Genomic DNA, 14,424 nt, shown 5'->3' with positions numbered 1-14,424 from the left:
TTTGACCATCGTGATTGGGCATAAAAATAAGCTAGGTCTCTTGGAAAACTCAGTATTACTAAGTATCTATGGTGTAGTGGGTATGACGTCCGCTTCACACGCGGAAGGTTCCAAGATCGAGCCCATGTTAGATACATATTTTGACCATCGTGATTGGGCATAAAAATAAGCTAGGTCTCTTGGAAAACTCAGCATTACTACGTATCTATGGTCTAGTGGTTATCACGTCCGCTTCACAAGCGGAAGGTCCCAAGTTCGGGCCCTGGTAGATACATGTTTTGTCCATCGTGATTTGGCATAAAAATAAGCTAGATCTCTTGGAAAACTCAGTATTACTAAGTATCTATAGTGTAGTGGTTATCACGTCCGCTTCACACGCGGAAGGTTGCAAGATCGAGCCCATGTTAGATACATATTTTGAACATCGTGATTGGGCATAAAATCAAGCTAGGTCTCTTGGAAAACTCAGCATTACTACGTATCTATGGTGTAGTGGGTATCACGTCCGATTCACACGCGGAAGTTTCCAAGATCGAGCCCATGTTAGATGCATATTTTGACCATCGTGATTGGGCATAAAAATAAGCTAGGTCTCTTGGAAAACTCAACATTACTACGTATCTATGGTGTAGTGGGTATCACGTCCGCTTCACAAGCGGAAGGTCCCAAGTTCGGGCCCTGGTAGATAAATGTTTTGTCCATCGTGATTTGGCATAAAAATAAGCTAGATCTCTTGGAAAACTCAGTGTTACAACGTATCTATGGTGTAGTGGTTATCACGTCCGCTTCACACGCGGAAGGTTCCAAGATCGAGCCCATGTTAGATACATATTTTGACCATCGTGATTGGGCATAAAAATAAGCTAGGTCTCTTGGAAAACTCAGTGTTACAACGTATCTATGGTGTAGTGGGTATCACGTCCGATTCACACGCGGAAGTTTCCAAGATCGAGCCCATGTTAGATACATATTTTGACCATCGTGATTGGGCATAAAAATAAGCTAGGTCTCTTGGAAAACTCAACATTACTACGTATCTATGGTGTAGTGGGTATCACGTCCGCTTCACAAGCGGAAGGTCCCAAGTTCGGGCCCTGGTAGATAAATGTTTTGTCCATCGTGATTTGGCATAAAAATAAGCTAGATCTCTTCGAAAACTCAGTGTTACAACGTATCTATGGTGTAGTGGTTATCACGTCCGCTTCACACGCGGAGGGTTCCAAGATCGAGCCCATGTTAGATACATATTTTCACCATCGTGATTGGGCATAAAAATAAGCAAGGTCTTTTGGAAAACTCAGCATTACTACGTATCTATGGTGTAGTGGTTATCACGTCCGCTTCATACGCGGAAGTTTCCAAGATCGAGCCCATGTTAGATAAATATTTTGTCCATCGTGAATGGGCAAAAAATAAGCTAGGTTTCTTGGAAAAGTCAGCATAACAACGTATGTATGGTGTAGTGGTTATCACGTCCGCTTCATACGCGGAAGGTCCCAGGTTCGAGTCCTGATAGATACATATTTTGACCATCGTGATTGGGCATAAAAATAAGCTAGGTCTCTTGGAAAACTCAGTATTACTAAGTATCTATGGTGTAGTGGGTATGACGTCCGCTTCACACGCGGAAGGTTCCAAGATCGAGCCCATGTTAGATACATATTTTGACCATCGTGATTGGGCATAAAAATAAGCTAGGTCTCTTGGAAAACTCAGCATTACTACGTATCTATGGTCTAGTGGTTATCACGTCCGCTTCACAAGCGGAAGGTCCCAAGTTCGGGCCCTGGTAGATACATGTTTTGTCCATCGTGATTTGGCATAAAAATAAGCTAGATCTCTTGGAAAACTCAGTATTACTAAGTATCTATAGTGTAGTGGTTATCACGTCCGCTTCACACGCGGAAGGTTCCAAGATCGAGCCCATGTTAGATACATATTTTGTCCATCGTGAATTGGCAAAAAATTAGCTAGGTTTCTTGGAAAACTCAGCATTACTACGTATCTATGGTGTAGTGGTTATCACGTCCGCTTCATACGCGGAAGGTTCCAAGATCGAGCCCATGTTAGATAAATATTTTGTCCATCGTGAATGGGCAAAAAATAAGCTAGGTTTCTTGGAAAAGTCAGCATTACTACGTATGTATGGTGTAGTGGTTATCACGTCCGCTTCATACGCGGAAAGTCCCAGGTTCGAGTCCTGGTAGATTCATATATTGACCATCGTGATTGGGCATAAAAATAAGCTAGATCTCTTGGAAAACTCAGTATTACTAAGTATATATGGTGTAGTGGTTATCACGTCCGCTTTACACGCGGAAGGTCCCAGGTTCGAGCCCTGGTACATACATATTTTGACCATCGTGATTGTGCAAAAAAATAAGCTAGGTCTCTTGGAAAACTCAGTATTACTAAGTATCTATGGTGTAGTGGTTATCACGTCCGCTTCACACGCGGAAGGTTGCAAGATCGAGCCCATGTTAGATGCATATTTTGACCATCGTGATTGGGCATAAAATCAAGCTAGGTCTCTTGGAAAACTCAGCATTACTACGTATCTATGGTGTAGTGGTTATCACGTCCGCTTTACAAGCGGAAGGTCCCAAGTTCGGGCCCTGGTAGATACATGTTTTGTTCATCGTGATTTGGCATAAAAATAAGCTAGGTCTCTTGGAAAACTCAGTGTTACAACGTATCTATGGTGTAGTGGTTATCACGTCCGCTTCACACGCGGAAGGTTCCAAGATCGAGCCCATGTTAGATACATATTTTGTCCATCGTGAATAGGCAAAAAATAAGCTAGGTTTCTTGGAAAACTCAGCATTACTACGTATCTATGGTGTAGTGGTTATCACGTCCGCTTCATACGCGGAAGGTCCCAGGTTCGAGCCCTGGAGATACATATTTTGACCATCGTGATTGGGCATAAAAATAAGCAAGGTCTCTTGGAAAACTCAGTATTACTAAGTATCTATGGTGTAGTGGGTATCACGTCCGCTTCACACGCGGAAGGTTCCAAGATCGAGCCCATGTTAGATACATATTTTGACCATCGTGATTGGGCATAAAAATAAGCAAGGTCTCTTGGAAAACTCAGCTTACTACGTATCTATGGTGTATTGGTTATCACGTCCGCTTCACAAGCGGAAGGTGCCAAGTTCGGGCCCTGGTAGATACATGTTTTGTCCATCGTGATTTGGCATAAAAATAAGCTAGATCTCTTGGAAAACTCAGTGTTACTACGTATCTATGGTGTAGTGGTTATCACGTCCGCTTTACACGCGGAAGGTCCCAGATTCGAGCCCTGGTAGATACATATTTTGACCATCGTGATTGTGCAAAAAAATAAGCTAGGTCTCTTGGAAAACTCAGTGTTACAACGTATCTATGGTGTAGTGGGTATCACGTCCGATTCACACGCGGAAGTTTCCAAGATCGAGCCCATGTTAGATACATATTTTGACCATCGTGATTGGGCATAAAAATAAGCTAGGTCTCCTGGAAAACTCAGTATTACTAAGTATCTATGGTGTAGTTGTTATCACGTCCGCTTCACACGCGGAATGTTGCAAGATCGAGCCCATGTTAGATACATATTTTGACCATCGTGATTGGGCATAAAATCAAGCTAGGTCTCTTGGAAAACTCAGCATTACTACGTATCTATGGTGTAGTGGTTATCACGTCGTCCCAAGCGGAAGGTCCCAAGTTCGGGCCCTGGTAGATACATATTTTGACCATCGTGATTGGGCATAAAAATAAGCTAGGTCTCTTGGAAAACTCAGTATTAGTAAGTATCTATGGTGTAGTGGGTATCACGTCCGCTGCACACGCGGAAGGTTCCAAGATCGAGCCCATGTTAGATACATATTTTGACCATCGTGATTGGGCATAAAAATAAGCTAGGTCTCTTGGAAAACTCAGCATTAATACGTATCTATGGTGTAGTGGTTATCACGTCCGCTTTACACGCGGAAGGTCCCAGATTCGAGCCCTGGTAGATACATATTTTGACCATCGTGATTGTGCAAAAAAATAAGCAAGGTCTCTTGGAAAACTCAGTATTACTAAGTATCTATGGTGTTGTGGTTATCACGTCCGCTTCACACGCGGAAGGTTGCAAGATCGAGCCTATGTTAGATACATATTTTGACCATCGTGATTGGGCATAAAATCAAGCTAGGTCTCTTGGAAAACTCAGCATTACTACGTATCTATGGTGTAGTGGTTATCACGTCCGCTTCACACGCGGAAGGTTGCAAGATCGAGCCCATGTTAGATACATATTTTGACCATCGTGATTGGGCATAAAATCAAGCTAGGTCTCTTGGAAAACTCAGCATTACTACTTATCTATGGTGTAGTGGTTATCACGTCCGCTTCACAAGCGGAAGATCCCAAGTTCGGGCCCTGGTAGATACATATTTTGATCATCGTGATTGGGCATAAAAATAAGCTAGGTCTCTTGGAAAAGTCAGTACTACTAAGCATCTATGGTGTAGTGGGTATCACGTCCGCTTCACACGCGGAAGGTTCCAAGATCGAGCCCATGTTAGATACATATTTTGACCATCGTGATTGGGCATAAAAATAAGCTAGATCTCTTGGAAAACTCAGTGTTACAACGTATCTATGGTGTAGTGGTTATCACGTCCGCTTCACACGCGGAAGGTTCCAAGATCGAGCCCATGTTAGATACATATTTTGTCCATCGTGAATAGGCAAAAAATAAGCTAGGTTTCTTGGAAAACTCAGCATTACTACGTATCTATGGTGTAGTGGTTATCACGTCCGCTTCATACGCGGAAGGTCCCAGGTTCGAGCCCTGGTAGATACATATTTTGACCATCGTGATTGGGCATAGAAATAAGCTAGGTCTCTTGGAAAACTCAGTATTACTAAGTATCTATGGTGTAGTGGTTATCACGTCCGCTTCACACGCGGAAGGTTCCAAGATCGAGCCCATGTTAGATACATATTTTGTCCATCGTGAATAGGCAAAAAAAGCTAGGTTTCTTGGAAAACTCAGCATTACTACGTATCTATGGTGTAGTGGTTAACACGTCCGCTTCATACGCGGAAGGTTGCAAGATCGAGCCCATGTTAGATACATATTTTGACCATCGTGATTGGGCATAAAATCAAGCTAGGTCTCTTGGAAAACTCAGCATTACTACGTATCTATGGTGTAGTGGTTATCACGTCCGCTTCACACGCGGAAGGTTGCAAGATCGAGCCCATGTTAGATACATATTTTGACCATCGTGATTGGGCATAAAATCAAGCTAGGTCTCTTGGAAAACTCATCATTATTACGTATCTATGGTGTAGTGGTTATCACGTCCGCTTCACAAGCGGAAGGTCCCAAGTTCGGGCCCTGGTAGATACATATTTTGATCATCGTGATTGGGCATAAAAATAAGCTAGGTCTCTTGGAAAAGTCAGTATTACTAAGTATCTATGGTGTAGTTTGTATCACGTCCGCTTCACACGCGGAAGGTTCCAAGATCGAGCCCATGTTAGATACATATTTTGACCATCGTGATTGGGCATAAAAATAAGCTAGGTCTCTTGGAAAACTCAGTGTTACAACGTATCTATGGTGTAGTGGGTATCACGTCCGATTCACACGCGGAAGTTTCCAAGATCGAGCCCATGTTAGATACATATTTTGACCATCGTGATTGGGCATAAAAATAAGCTAGGTCTCCTGGAAAACTCAGTATTACTAAGTATCTATGGTGTAGTTGTTAGCACGTCCGCTTCACACGCGGAATGTTGCAAGATCGAGCCCATGTTAGATACATATTTTGACCATCGTGATTGGGCATAAAAATAAGATAGGTCTCTTGGAAAACTCAGTATTACTAAGTATCTATGGTGTAGTGGTTATCACGTCCGCTTCACACGCGGAAGGTTCCAAGATCGAGCCCATGTTAGATACATATTTTGTCCATCGTGAATAGGCAAAAAAAAGCTAGGTTTCTTGGAAAACTCAGCATTACTACGTATCTATGGTGTAGTGGTTATCACGTCCGCTTCATACGCGGAAGGTCCCAGGTTCGAGCCCTGGTAGATACATATTTTGACCATCGTGATTGGGCAAAAAAATAAGCTAGGTCTCTTGGAAAACTCAGTATTACTAAGTATCTATGGTGTAGTGGGTATCACGTCCGCTTCACACGCGGAAGGTTTCAAGATCGAGCCCATGTTAGATACATATTTTGACCATCGTGATTGGGCATAAAAATAAGCTAGGTTTCTTGGAAAACTCAGCATTACTACGTATCTATGGTGTAGTGGTTAACACGTCCGCTTCATACGCGGAAGGTCCCAGGTTCGAGCCCTGGTAGATACATATTTTGACCATCGTGATTGTGCAAAAAAATAAGCTAGGTCTCTTGGAAAACTCAGTATTACTAAGTATCTATGGTGTAGTGGTTATCACGTCGGATTCACACGCGGAAGTTTCCAAGATCGAGCCCATGTTAGATACATATTTTGACCATCGTGATTGGGCATAAAAATAAGCTAGGTCTCTTGGAAAACTCAACATTACTACGTATCTATGGTGTAGTGGGTATCACGTCCGCTTCACAAGCGGAAGGTCCAAAGTTCGGGCCCTGGTAGATAAATGTTTTGTCCATCGTGATTTGGCATAAAAATAAGCTAGATCTCTTGGAAAACTCAGTGTTACAACGTATCTATGGTGTAGTGGTTATCACGTCCGCTTCACACGCGGAAGGTTGCAAGATCGAGCCCATGTTAGATACATATTTTGACCATCGTGATTGGGCATAAAATCAAGCTAGGTCTCTTGGAAAACTCAGCATTACTACGTATCTATGGTGTAGTGGTTATCACGTCCGCTTCACACGCGGAAGGTTGCAAGATCGAGCCCATGTTAGATACATATTTTGACCATCGTGATTGGGCATAAAATCAAGCTAGGTCTCTTGGAAAACTCATCATTATTACGTATCTATGGTGTAGTGGTTATCACGTCCGCTTCACAAGCGGAAGGTCCCAAGTTCGGGCCCTGGTAGATACATATTTTGATCATCGTGATTGGGCATAAAAATAAGCTAGGTCTCTTGGAAAAGTCAGTATTACTAAGTATCTATGGTGTAGTTTGTATCACGTCCGCTTCACACGCGGAAGGTTCCAAGATCGAGCCCATGTTAGATACATATTTTGACCATCGTGATTGGGCATAAAAATAAGCTAGGTCTCTTGGAAAACTCAGTGTTACAACGTATCTATGGTGTAGTGGGTATCACGTCCGATTCACACGCGGAAGTTTCCAAGATCGAGCCCATGTTAGATACATATTTTGACCATCGTGATTGGGCATAAAAATAAGCTAGGTCTCCTGGAAAACTCAGTATTACTAAGTATCTATGGTGTAGTTGTTAGCACGTCCGCTTCACACGCGGAATGTTGCAAGATCGAGCCCATGTTAGATACATATTTTGACCATCGTGATTGGGCATAAAAATAAGATAGGTCTCTTGGAAAACTCAGTATTACTAAGTATCTATGGTGTAGTGGTTATCACGTCCGCTTCACACGCGGAAGGTTCCAAGATCGAGCCCATGTTAGATACATATTTTGTCCATCGTGAATAGGCAAAAAAAAGCTAGGTTTCTTGGAAAACTCAGCATTACTACGTATCTATGGTGTAGTGGTTATCACGTCCGCTTCATACGCGGAAGGTCCCAGGTTCGAGCCCTGGTAGATACATATTTTGACCATCGTGATTGGGCAAAAAAATAAGCTAGGTCTCTTGGAAAACTCAGTATTACTAAGTATCTATGGTGTAGTGGGTATCACGTCCGCTTCACACGCGGAAGGTTTCAAGATCGAGCCCATGTTAGATACATATTTTGACCATCGTGATTGGGCATAAAAATAAGCTAGGTTTCTTGGAAAACTCAGCATTACTACGTATCTATGGTGTAGTGGTTAACACGTCCGCTTCATACGCGGAAGGTCCCAGGTTCGAGCCCTGGTAGATACATATTTTGACCATCGTGATTGTGCAAAAAAATAAGCTAGGTCTCTTGGAAAACTCAGTATTACTAAGTATCTATGGTGTAGTGGTTATCACGTCGGATTCACACGCGGAAGTTTCCAAGATCGAGCCCATGTTAGATACATATTTTGACCATCGTGATTGGGCATAAAAATAAGCTAGGTCTCTTGGAAAACTCAACATTACTACGTATCTATGGTGTAGTGGGTATCACGTCCGCTTCACAAGCGGAAGGTCCAAAGTTCGGGCCCTGGTAGATAAATGTTTTGTCCATCGTGATTTGGCATAAAAATAAGCTAGATCTCTTGGAAAACTCAGTGTTACAACGTATCTATGGTGTAGTGGTTATCACGTCCGCTTCACACGCGGAAGGTTGCAAGATCGAGCCCATGTTAGATACATATTTTGACCATCGTGATTGGGCATAAAATCAAGCTAGGTCTCTTGGAAAACTCAGCATTACTACGTATCTATGGTGTAGTGGTTATCACGTCCGCTTCACACGCGGAAGGTTGCAAGATCGAGCCCATGTTAGATACATATTTTGACCATCGTGATTGGGCATAAAATCAAGCTAGGTCTCTTGGAAAACTCATCATTATTACGTATCTATGGTGTAGTGGTTATCACGTCCGCTTCACAAGCGGAAGGTCCCAAGTTCGGGCCCTGGTAGATACATATTTTGATCATCGTGATTGGGCATAAAAATAAGCTAGGTCTCTTGGAAAAGTCAGTATTACTAAGTATCTATGGTGTAGTTTGTATCACGTCCGCTTCACACGCGGAAGGTTCCAAGATCGAGCCCATGTTAGATACATATTTTGACCATCGTGATTGGGCATAAAAATAAGCTAGGTCTCTTGGAAAACTCAGTGTTACAACGTATCTATGGTGTAGTGGGTATCACGTCCGATTCACACGCGGAAGTTTCCAAGATCGAGCCCATGTTAGATACATATTTTGACCATCGTGATTGGGCATAAAAATAAGCTAGGTCTCCTGGAAAACTCAGTATTACTAAGTATCTATGGTGTAGTTGTTAGCACGTCCGCTTCACACGCGGAATGTTGCAAGATCGAGCCCATGTTAGATACATATTTTGACCATCGTGATTGGGCATAAAAATAAGATAGGTCTCTTGGAAAACTCAGTATTACTAAGTATCTATGGTGTAGTGGTTATCACGTCCGCTTCACACGCGGAAGGTTCCAAGATCGAGCCCATGTTAGATACATATTTTGTCCATCGTGAATAGGCAAAAAAAAGCTAGGTTTCTTGGAAAACTCAGCATTACTACGTATCTATGGTGTAGTGGTTATCACGTCCGCTTCATACGCGGAAGGTCCCAGGTTCGAGCCCTGGTAGATACATATTTTGACCATCGTGATTGGGCAAAAAAATAAGCTAGGTCTCTTGGAAAACTCAGTATTACTAAGTATCTATGGTGTAGTGGGTATCACGTCCGCTTCACACGCGGAAGGTTTCAAGATCGAGCCCATGTTAGATACATATTTTGACCATCGTGATTGGGCATAAAAATAAGCTAGGTCTCTTGGAAAACTCAGTGTTACAACGTATCTATGGTGTAGTTGTTAGCACGTCCGCTTCACACGCGGAATGTTGCAAGATCGAGCCCATGTTAGATACATATTTTGACCATCGTGATTGGGCATAAAAATAAGATAGGTCTCTTGGAAAACTCAGTATTACTAAGTATCTATGGTGTAGTGGTTATCACGTCCGCTTCACACGCGGAAGGTTCCAAGATCGAGCCCATGTTAGATACATATTTTGTCCATCGTGAATAGGCAAAAAAAAGCTAGGTTTCTTGGAAAACTCAGCATTACTACGTATCTATGGTGTAGTGGTTAACACGTCCGCTTCATACGCGGAAGGTCCCAGGTTCGAGCCCTGGTAGATACATATTTTGACCATCGTGATTGTGCAAAAAAATAAGCTAGGTCTCTTGGAAAACTCAGTATTACTAAGTATCTATGGTGTAGTGGTTATCACGTCGGATTCACACGCGGAAGTTTCCAAGATCGAGCCCATGTTAGATACATATTTTGACCATCGTGATGTGGCATAAAAATAAGCTAGGTCTCTTGGAAAACTCAACATTAATACGTATCTATGGTGTAGTGGGTATCACGTCCGCTTCACAAGCGGAAGTTCCAAAGTTCGGGCCCTGGTAGATAAATGTTTTGTCCATCGTGATTTGGCATAAAAATAAGCTAGATCTCTTGGAAAACTCAGTGTTACAACGTATCTATGGTGTAGTGGTTATCACGTCCGCTTCACACGCGGAAGGTTCCAAGATCGAGCCCATGTTAGATACATATTTTGTCCATCGTGAATAGGCAAAAAATAAGCTAGGTTTCTTGGAAAACTCAGTATTACTACGTATCTATGTTGTAGTGGTTATCACGTCCGCTTCATACGCGGAAGGTTGCAAGATCGAGCCCATGTTAGATACATATTTTGACCATCGTGATTGGGCATAAAATCAAGCTAGGTCTCTTGGAAAACTCAGCATTACTACGTATCTATGGTGTAGTGGTTATCACGTCCGCTTCACACGCGGAAGGTTGCAAGATCGAGCCCGTGTTAGATACATATTTTGACCATCGTGATTGGGCATAAAATCAAGCTAGGTCTCTTGGAAAACTCATCATTATTACGTATCTATGGTGTAGTGGTTATCACGTCCGCTTCACAAGCGGAAGGTCCCAAGTTCGGGCCCTGGTAGATACATATTTTGATCATCGTGATTGGGCATAAAAATAAGCTAGGTCTCTTGGAAAAGTCAGTATTACTAAGTATCTATGGTGTAGTTTGTATCACGTCCGCTTCACACGCGGAAGGTTCCAAGATCGAGCCCATGTTAGATACATATTTTGACCATCGTGATTGGGCATAAAAATAAGCTAAGTCTCTTGGAAAACTCAGTGTTACAACGTATCTATGGTGTAGTGGGTATCACGTCCGATTCACACGCGGAAGTTTCCAAGATCGAGCCCATGTTAGATACATATTTTGACCATCGTGATTGGGCTTAAAAATAAGCTAGGTCTCCTGGAAAACTCAGTATTACTAAGTATCTATGGTGTAGTTGTTAGCACGTCCGCTTCACACGCGGAATGTTGCAAGATCGAGCCCATGTTAGATACATATTTTGACCATCGTGATTGGGCATAAAAATAAGATAGGTCTCTTGGAAAACTCAGTATTACTAAGTATCTATGGTGTAGTGGTTATCACGTCCGCTTCACACGCGGAAGGTTCCAAGATCGAGCCCATGTTAGATACATATTTTGTCCATCGTGAATAGGCAAAAAAAAGCTCGGTTTCTTGGAAAACTCAGCATTACTACGTATCTATGGTGTAGTGGTTATCACGTCCGCTTCATACGCGGAAGGTCCCAGGTTCGAGCCCTGGTAGATACATATTTTGACCATCGTGATTGGGCAAAAAAATAAGCTAGGTCTCTTGGAAAACTCAGTATTACTAAGTATCTATGGTGTAGTGGGTATCACGTCCGCTTCACACGCGGAAGGTTTCAAGATCGAGCCCATGTTAGATACATATTTTGACCATCGTGATGGGGAATAAAAATAAGCTAGGTCTCTTGGAAAACTCAGTGTTACAACGTATCTATGGTGTAGTTGTTAGCACGTCCGCTTCACACGCGGAATGTTGCAAGATCGAGCCCATGTTAGATACATATTTTGACCATCGTGATTGGGCATAAAAATAAGATAGGTCTCTTGGAAAACTCAGTATTACTAAGTATCTATGGTGTAGTGGTTATCACGTCCGCTTCACACGCGGAAGGTTCCAAGATCGAGCCCATGTTAGATACATATTTTGTCCATCGTGAATAGGCAAAAAAAAGCTAGGTTTCTTGGAAAACTCAGCATTACTACGTATCTATGGTGTAGTGGTTAACACGTCCGCTTCATACGCGGAAGGTCCCAGGTTCGAGCCCTGGTAGATACATATTTTGACCATCGTGATTGTGCAAAAAAATAAGCTAGGTCTCTTGGAAAACCCAGTATTACTAAGTATCTATGGTGTAGTGGTTATCACGTCGGATTCACACGCGGAAGTTTCCAAGATCGAGCCCATGTTAGATACATATTTTGACCATCGTGATTGGGCATAAAAATAAGCTAGGTCTCTTGGAAAACTCAACATTACTACGTATCTATGGTGTAGTGGGTATCACGTCCGCTTCACAAGCGGAAGGTCCAAAGTTCGGGCCCTGGTAGATAAATGTTTTGTCCATCGTGATTTGGCATAAAAATAAGCTAGATCTCTTGGAAAACTCAGTGTTACAACGTATCTATGGTGTAGTGGTTATCACGTCCGCTTCACACGCGGAAGGTTGCAAGATCGAGCCCATGTTAGATACATATTTTGACCATCGTGATTGGGCATAAAATCAAGCTAGGTCTCTTGGAAAACTCAGCATTACTACGTATCTATGGTGTAGTGGTTATCACGTCCGCTTCACACGCGGAAGGTTGCAAGATCGAGCCCATGTTAGATACATATTTTGACCATCGTGATTGGGCATAAAATCAAGCTAGGTCTCTTGGAAAACTCATCATTATTACGTATCTATGGTGTAGTGGTTATCACGTCCGCTTCACAAGCGGAAGGTCCCAAGTTCGGGCCCTGGTAGATACATATTTTGATCATCGTGATTGGGCATAAAAATAACCTAGGTCTCTTGGAAAAGTCAGTATTACTAAGTATCTATGGTGTAGTTTGTATCACGTCCGCTTCACACGCGGAAGGTTCCAAGATCGAGCCCATGTTAGATACATATTTTGACCATCGTGATTGGGCATAAAAATAAGCTAGGTCTCTTGGAAAACTCAGTGTTACAACGTATCTATGGTGTAGTGGGTATCACGTCCGATTCACACGCGGAAGTTTCCAAGATCGAGCCCATGTTAGATACATATTTTGACCATCGTGATTGGGCATAAAAATAAGCTAGGTCTCATGGAAAACTCAGTATTACTAAGTATCTATGGTGTAGTTGTTAGCACGTCCGCTTCACACGCGGAATGTTGCAAGATCGAGCCCATGTTAGATACATATTTTGACCATCGTGATTGGGCATAAAAATAAGATAGGTCTCTTGGAAAACTCAGGATTACTAAGTATCTATGGTGTAGTGGTTATCACGTCCGCTTCACACGCGGAAGGTTCCAAGATCGAGCCCATGTTAGATACATATTTTGTCCATCGTGAATAGGCAAAAAAAAGCTAGGTTTCTTGGAAAACTCAGCATTACTACGTATCTATGGTGTAGTGGTTAACACGTCCGCTTCATACGCGGAAGGTCCCAGGTTCGAGCCCTGGTAGATACATATTTTGACCATCGTGATTGTGCAAAAAAATAAGCTAGGTCTCTTGGAAAACCCAGTATTACTAAGTATCTATGGTGTAGTGGTTATCACGTCGGATTCACACGCGGAAGTTTCCAAGATCGAGCCCATGTTAGATACATATTTTGACCATCGTGATTGGGCATAAAAATAAGCTAGGTCTCTTGGAAAACTCAACATTACTACGTATCTATGGTGTAGTGGGTATCACGTCCGCTTCACAAGCGGAAGGTCCAAAGTTCGGGCCCTGGTAGATAAATGTTTTGTCCATCGTGATTTGGCATAAAAATAAGCTAGATCTCTTGGAAAACTCAGTGTTACAACGTATCTATGGTGTAGTGGTTATCACGTCCGCTTCACACGCGGAAGGTTGCAAGATCGAGCCCATGTTAGATACATATTTTGACCATCGTGATTGGGCATAAAATCAAGCTAGGTCTCTTGGAAAACTCAGCATTACTACGTATCTATGGTGTAGTGGTTATCACGTCCGCTTCACACGCGGAAGGTTGCAAGATCGAGCCCATGTTAGATACATATTTTGACCATCGTGATTGGGCATAAAATCAAGCTAGGTCTCTTGGAAAACTCATCATTATTACGTATCTATGGTGTAGTGGTTATCACGTCCGCTTCACAAGCGGAAGGTCCCAAGTTCGGGCCCTGGTAGATACATATTTTGATCATCGTGATTGGGCATAAAAATAACCTAGGTCTCTTGGAAAAGTCAGTATTACTAAGTATCTATGGTGTAGTTTGTATCACGTCCGCTTCACACGCGGAAGGTTCCAAGATCGAGCCCATGTTAGATACATATTTTGACCATCGTGATTGGGCATAAAAATAAGCTAGGTCTCTTGGAAAACTCAGTGTTACAACGTATCTATGGTGTAGTGGGTATCACGTCCGATTCACACGCGGAAGTTTCCAAGATCGAGCCCATGTTAGATACATATTTTGACCATCGTGATTGGGCATAAAAATAAG

General features: G+C 42.5%; 21 non-coding genes across 21 annotated transcripts; all 21 read left to right on the top strand.

Moving 5' to 3' along the window:
- The first annotated feature begins 1,448 nt into the window (after window positions 1-1,448).
- Window positions 1,449-1,521, top strand: TRNAM-CAU (transfer RNA methionine (anticodon CAU)). Its single transcript has one exon. It is a non-coding gene; the product is annotated as a tRNA-Met (tRNA).
- A 756-nt stretch (window positions 1,522-2,277) lies between these two features.
- Window positions 2,278-2,350, top strand: TRNAV-UAC (transfer RNA valine (anticodon UAC)). The gene has a single exon. It is a non-coding gene; the product is annotated as a tRNA-Val (tRNA).
- A 480-nt stretch (window positions 2,351-2,830) lies between these two features.
- Window positions 2,831-2,902, top strand: TRNAM-CAU (transfer RNA methionine (anticodon CAU)). The gene has a single exon. It is a non-coding gene; the product is annotated as a tRNA-Met (tRNA).
- Window positions 2,903-3,243: 341 nt separating this feature from the next.
- On the top strand, window positions 3,244-3,316 carry TRNAV-UAC (transfer RNA valine (anticodon UAC)). Its single transcript has one exon. It is a non-coding gene; the product is annotated as a tRNA-Val (tRNA).
- A 617-nt stretch (window positions 3,317-3,933) lies between these two features.
- On the top strand, window positions 3,934-4,006 carry TRNAV-UAC (transfer RNA valine (anticodon UAC)). Its single transcript has one exon. It is a non-coding gene; the product is annotated as a tRNA-Val (tRNA).
- Window positions 4,007-4,764: 758 nt separating this feature from the next.
- On the top strand, window positions 4,765-4,837 carry TRNAM-CAU (transfer RNA methionine (anticodon CAU)). Its single transcript has one exon. It is a non-coding gene; the product is annotated as a tRNA-Met (tRNA).
- A 479-nt stretch (window positions 4,838-5,316) lies between these two features.
- On the top strand, window positions 5,317-5,389 carry TRNAV-CAC (transfer RNA valine (anticodon CAC)). Its single transcript has one exon. It is a non-coding gene; the product is annotated as a tRNA-Val (tRNA).
- Window positions 5,390-6,008: 619 nt separating this feature from the next.
- Window positions 6,009-6,081, top strand: TRNAM-CAU (transfer RNA methionine (anticodon CAU)). The gene has a single exon. It is a non-coding gene; the product is annotated as a tRNA-Met (tRNA).
- Window positions 6,082-6,285: 204 nt separating this feature from the next.
- Window positions 6,286-6,358, top strand: TRNAM-CAU (transfer RNA methionine (anticodon CAU)). Its single transcript has one exon. It is a non-coding gene; the product is annotated as a tRNA-Met (tRNA).
- Window positions 6,359-6,978: 620 nt separating this feature from the next.
- Window positions 6,979-7,051, top strand: TRNAV-CAC (transfer RNA valine (anticodon CAC)). Its single transcript has one exon. It is a non-coding gene; the product is annotated as a tRNA-Val (tRNA).
- Window positions 7,052-7,670: 619 nt separating this feature from the next.
- Window positions 7,671-7,743, top strand: TRNAM-CAU (transfer RNA methionine (anticodon CAU)). The gene has a single exon. It is a non-coding gene; the product is annotated as a tRNA-Met (tRNA).
- Window positions 7,744-7,947: 204 nt separating this feature from the next.
- Window positions 7,948-8,020, top strand: TRNAM-CAU (transfer RNA methionine (anticodon CAU)). Its single transcript has one exon. It is a non-coding gene; the product is annotated as a tRNA-Met (tRNA).
- Window positions 8,021-8,640: 620 nt separating this feature from the next.
- TRNAV-CAC (transfer RNA valine (anticodon CAC)) lies at window positions 8,641-8,713 on the top strand. Its single transcript has one exon. It is a non-coding gene; the product is annotated as a tRNA-Val (tRNA).
- A 619-nt stretch (window positions 8,714-9,332) lies between these two features.
- Window positions 9,333-9,405, top strand: TRNAM-CAU (transfer RNA methionine (anticodon CAU)). The gene has a single exon. It is a non-coding gene; the product is annotated as a tRNA-Met (tRNA).
- Window positions 9,406-9,885: 480 nt separating this feature from the next.
- Window positions 9,886-9,958, top strand: TRNAM-CAU (transfer RNA methionine (anticodon CAU)). The gene has a single exon. It is a non-coding gene; the product is annotated as a tRNA-Met (tRNA).
- Window positions 9,959-10,716: 758 nt separating this feature from the next.
- TRNAV-CAC (transfer RNA valine (anticodon CAC)) lies at window positions 10,717-10,789 on the top strand. Its single transcript has one exon. It is a non-coding gene; the product is annotated as a tRNA-Val (tRNA).
- Window positions 10,790-11,408: 619 nt separating this feature from the next.
- On the top strand, window positions 11,409-11,481 carry TRNAM-CAU (transfer RNA methionine (anticodon CAU)). The gene has a single exon. It is a non-coding gene; the product is annotated as a tRNA-Met (tRNA).
- A 480-nt stretch (window positions 11,482-11,961) lies between these two features.
- TRNAM-CAU (transfer RNA methionine (anticodon CAU)) lies at window positions 11,962-12,034 on the top strand. The gene has a single exon. It is a non-coding gene; the product is annotated as a tRNA-Met (tRNA).
- Window positions 12,035-12,654: 620 nt separating this feature from the next.
- Window positions 12,655-12,727, top strand: TRNAV-CAC (transfer RNA valine (anticodon CAC)). The gene has a single exon. It is a non-coding gene; the product is annotated as a tRNA-Val (tRNA).
- Window positions 12,728-13,346: 619 nt separating this feature from the next.
- TRNAM-CAU (transfer RNA methionine (anticodon CAU)) lies at window positions 13,347-13,419 on the top strand. Its single transcript has one exon. It is a non-coding gene; the product is annotated as a tRNA-Met (tRNA).
- A 620-nt stretch (window positions 13,420-14,039) lies between these two features.
- Window positions 14,040-14,112, top strand: TRNAV-CAC (transfer RNA valine (anticodon CAC)). The gene has a single exon. It is a non-coding gene; the product is annotated as a tRNA-Val (tRNA).
- Window positions 14,113-14,424: the final 312 nt, after the last annotated feature.

This window comes from Phalangium opilio, unplaced genomic scaffold (assembly GCF_054372755.1).
Source record: "Phalangium opilio isolate 3A_F unplaced genomic scaffold, DU_Popi_V2 ptg000106l_1, whole genome shotgun sequence".
Lineage (NCBI taxonomy): Eukaryota > Metazoa > Arthropoda > Arachnida > Opiliones > Phalangiidae > Phalangium > Phalangium opilio.
Note: the sequence above shows the minus strand (reverse complement) of the source record. Positions and strands in the feature narration are given on the sequence as shown.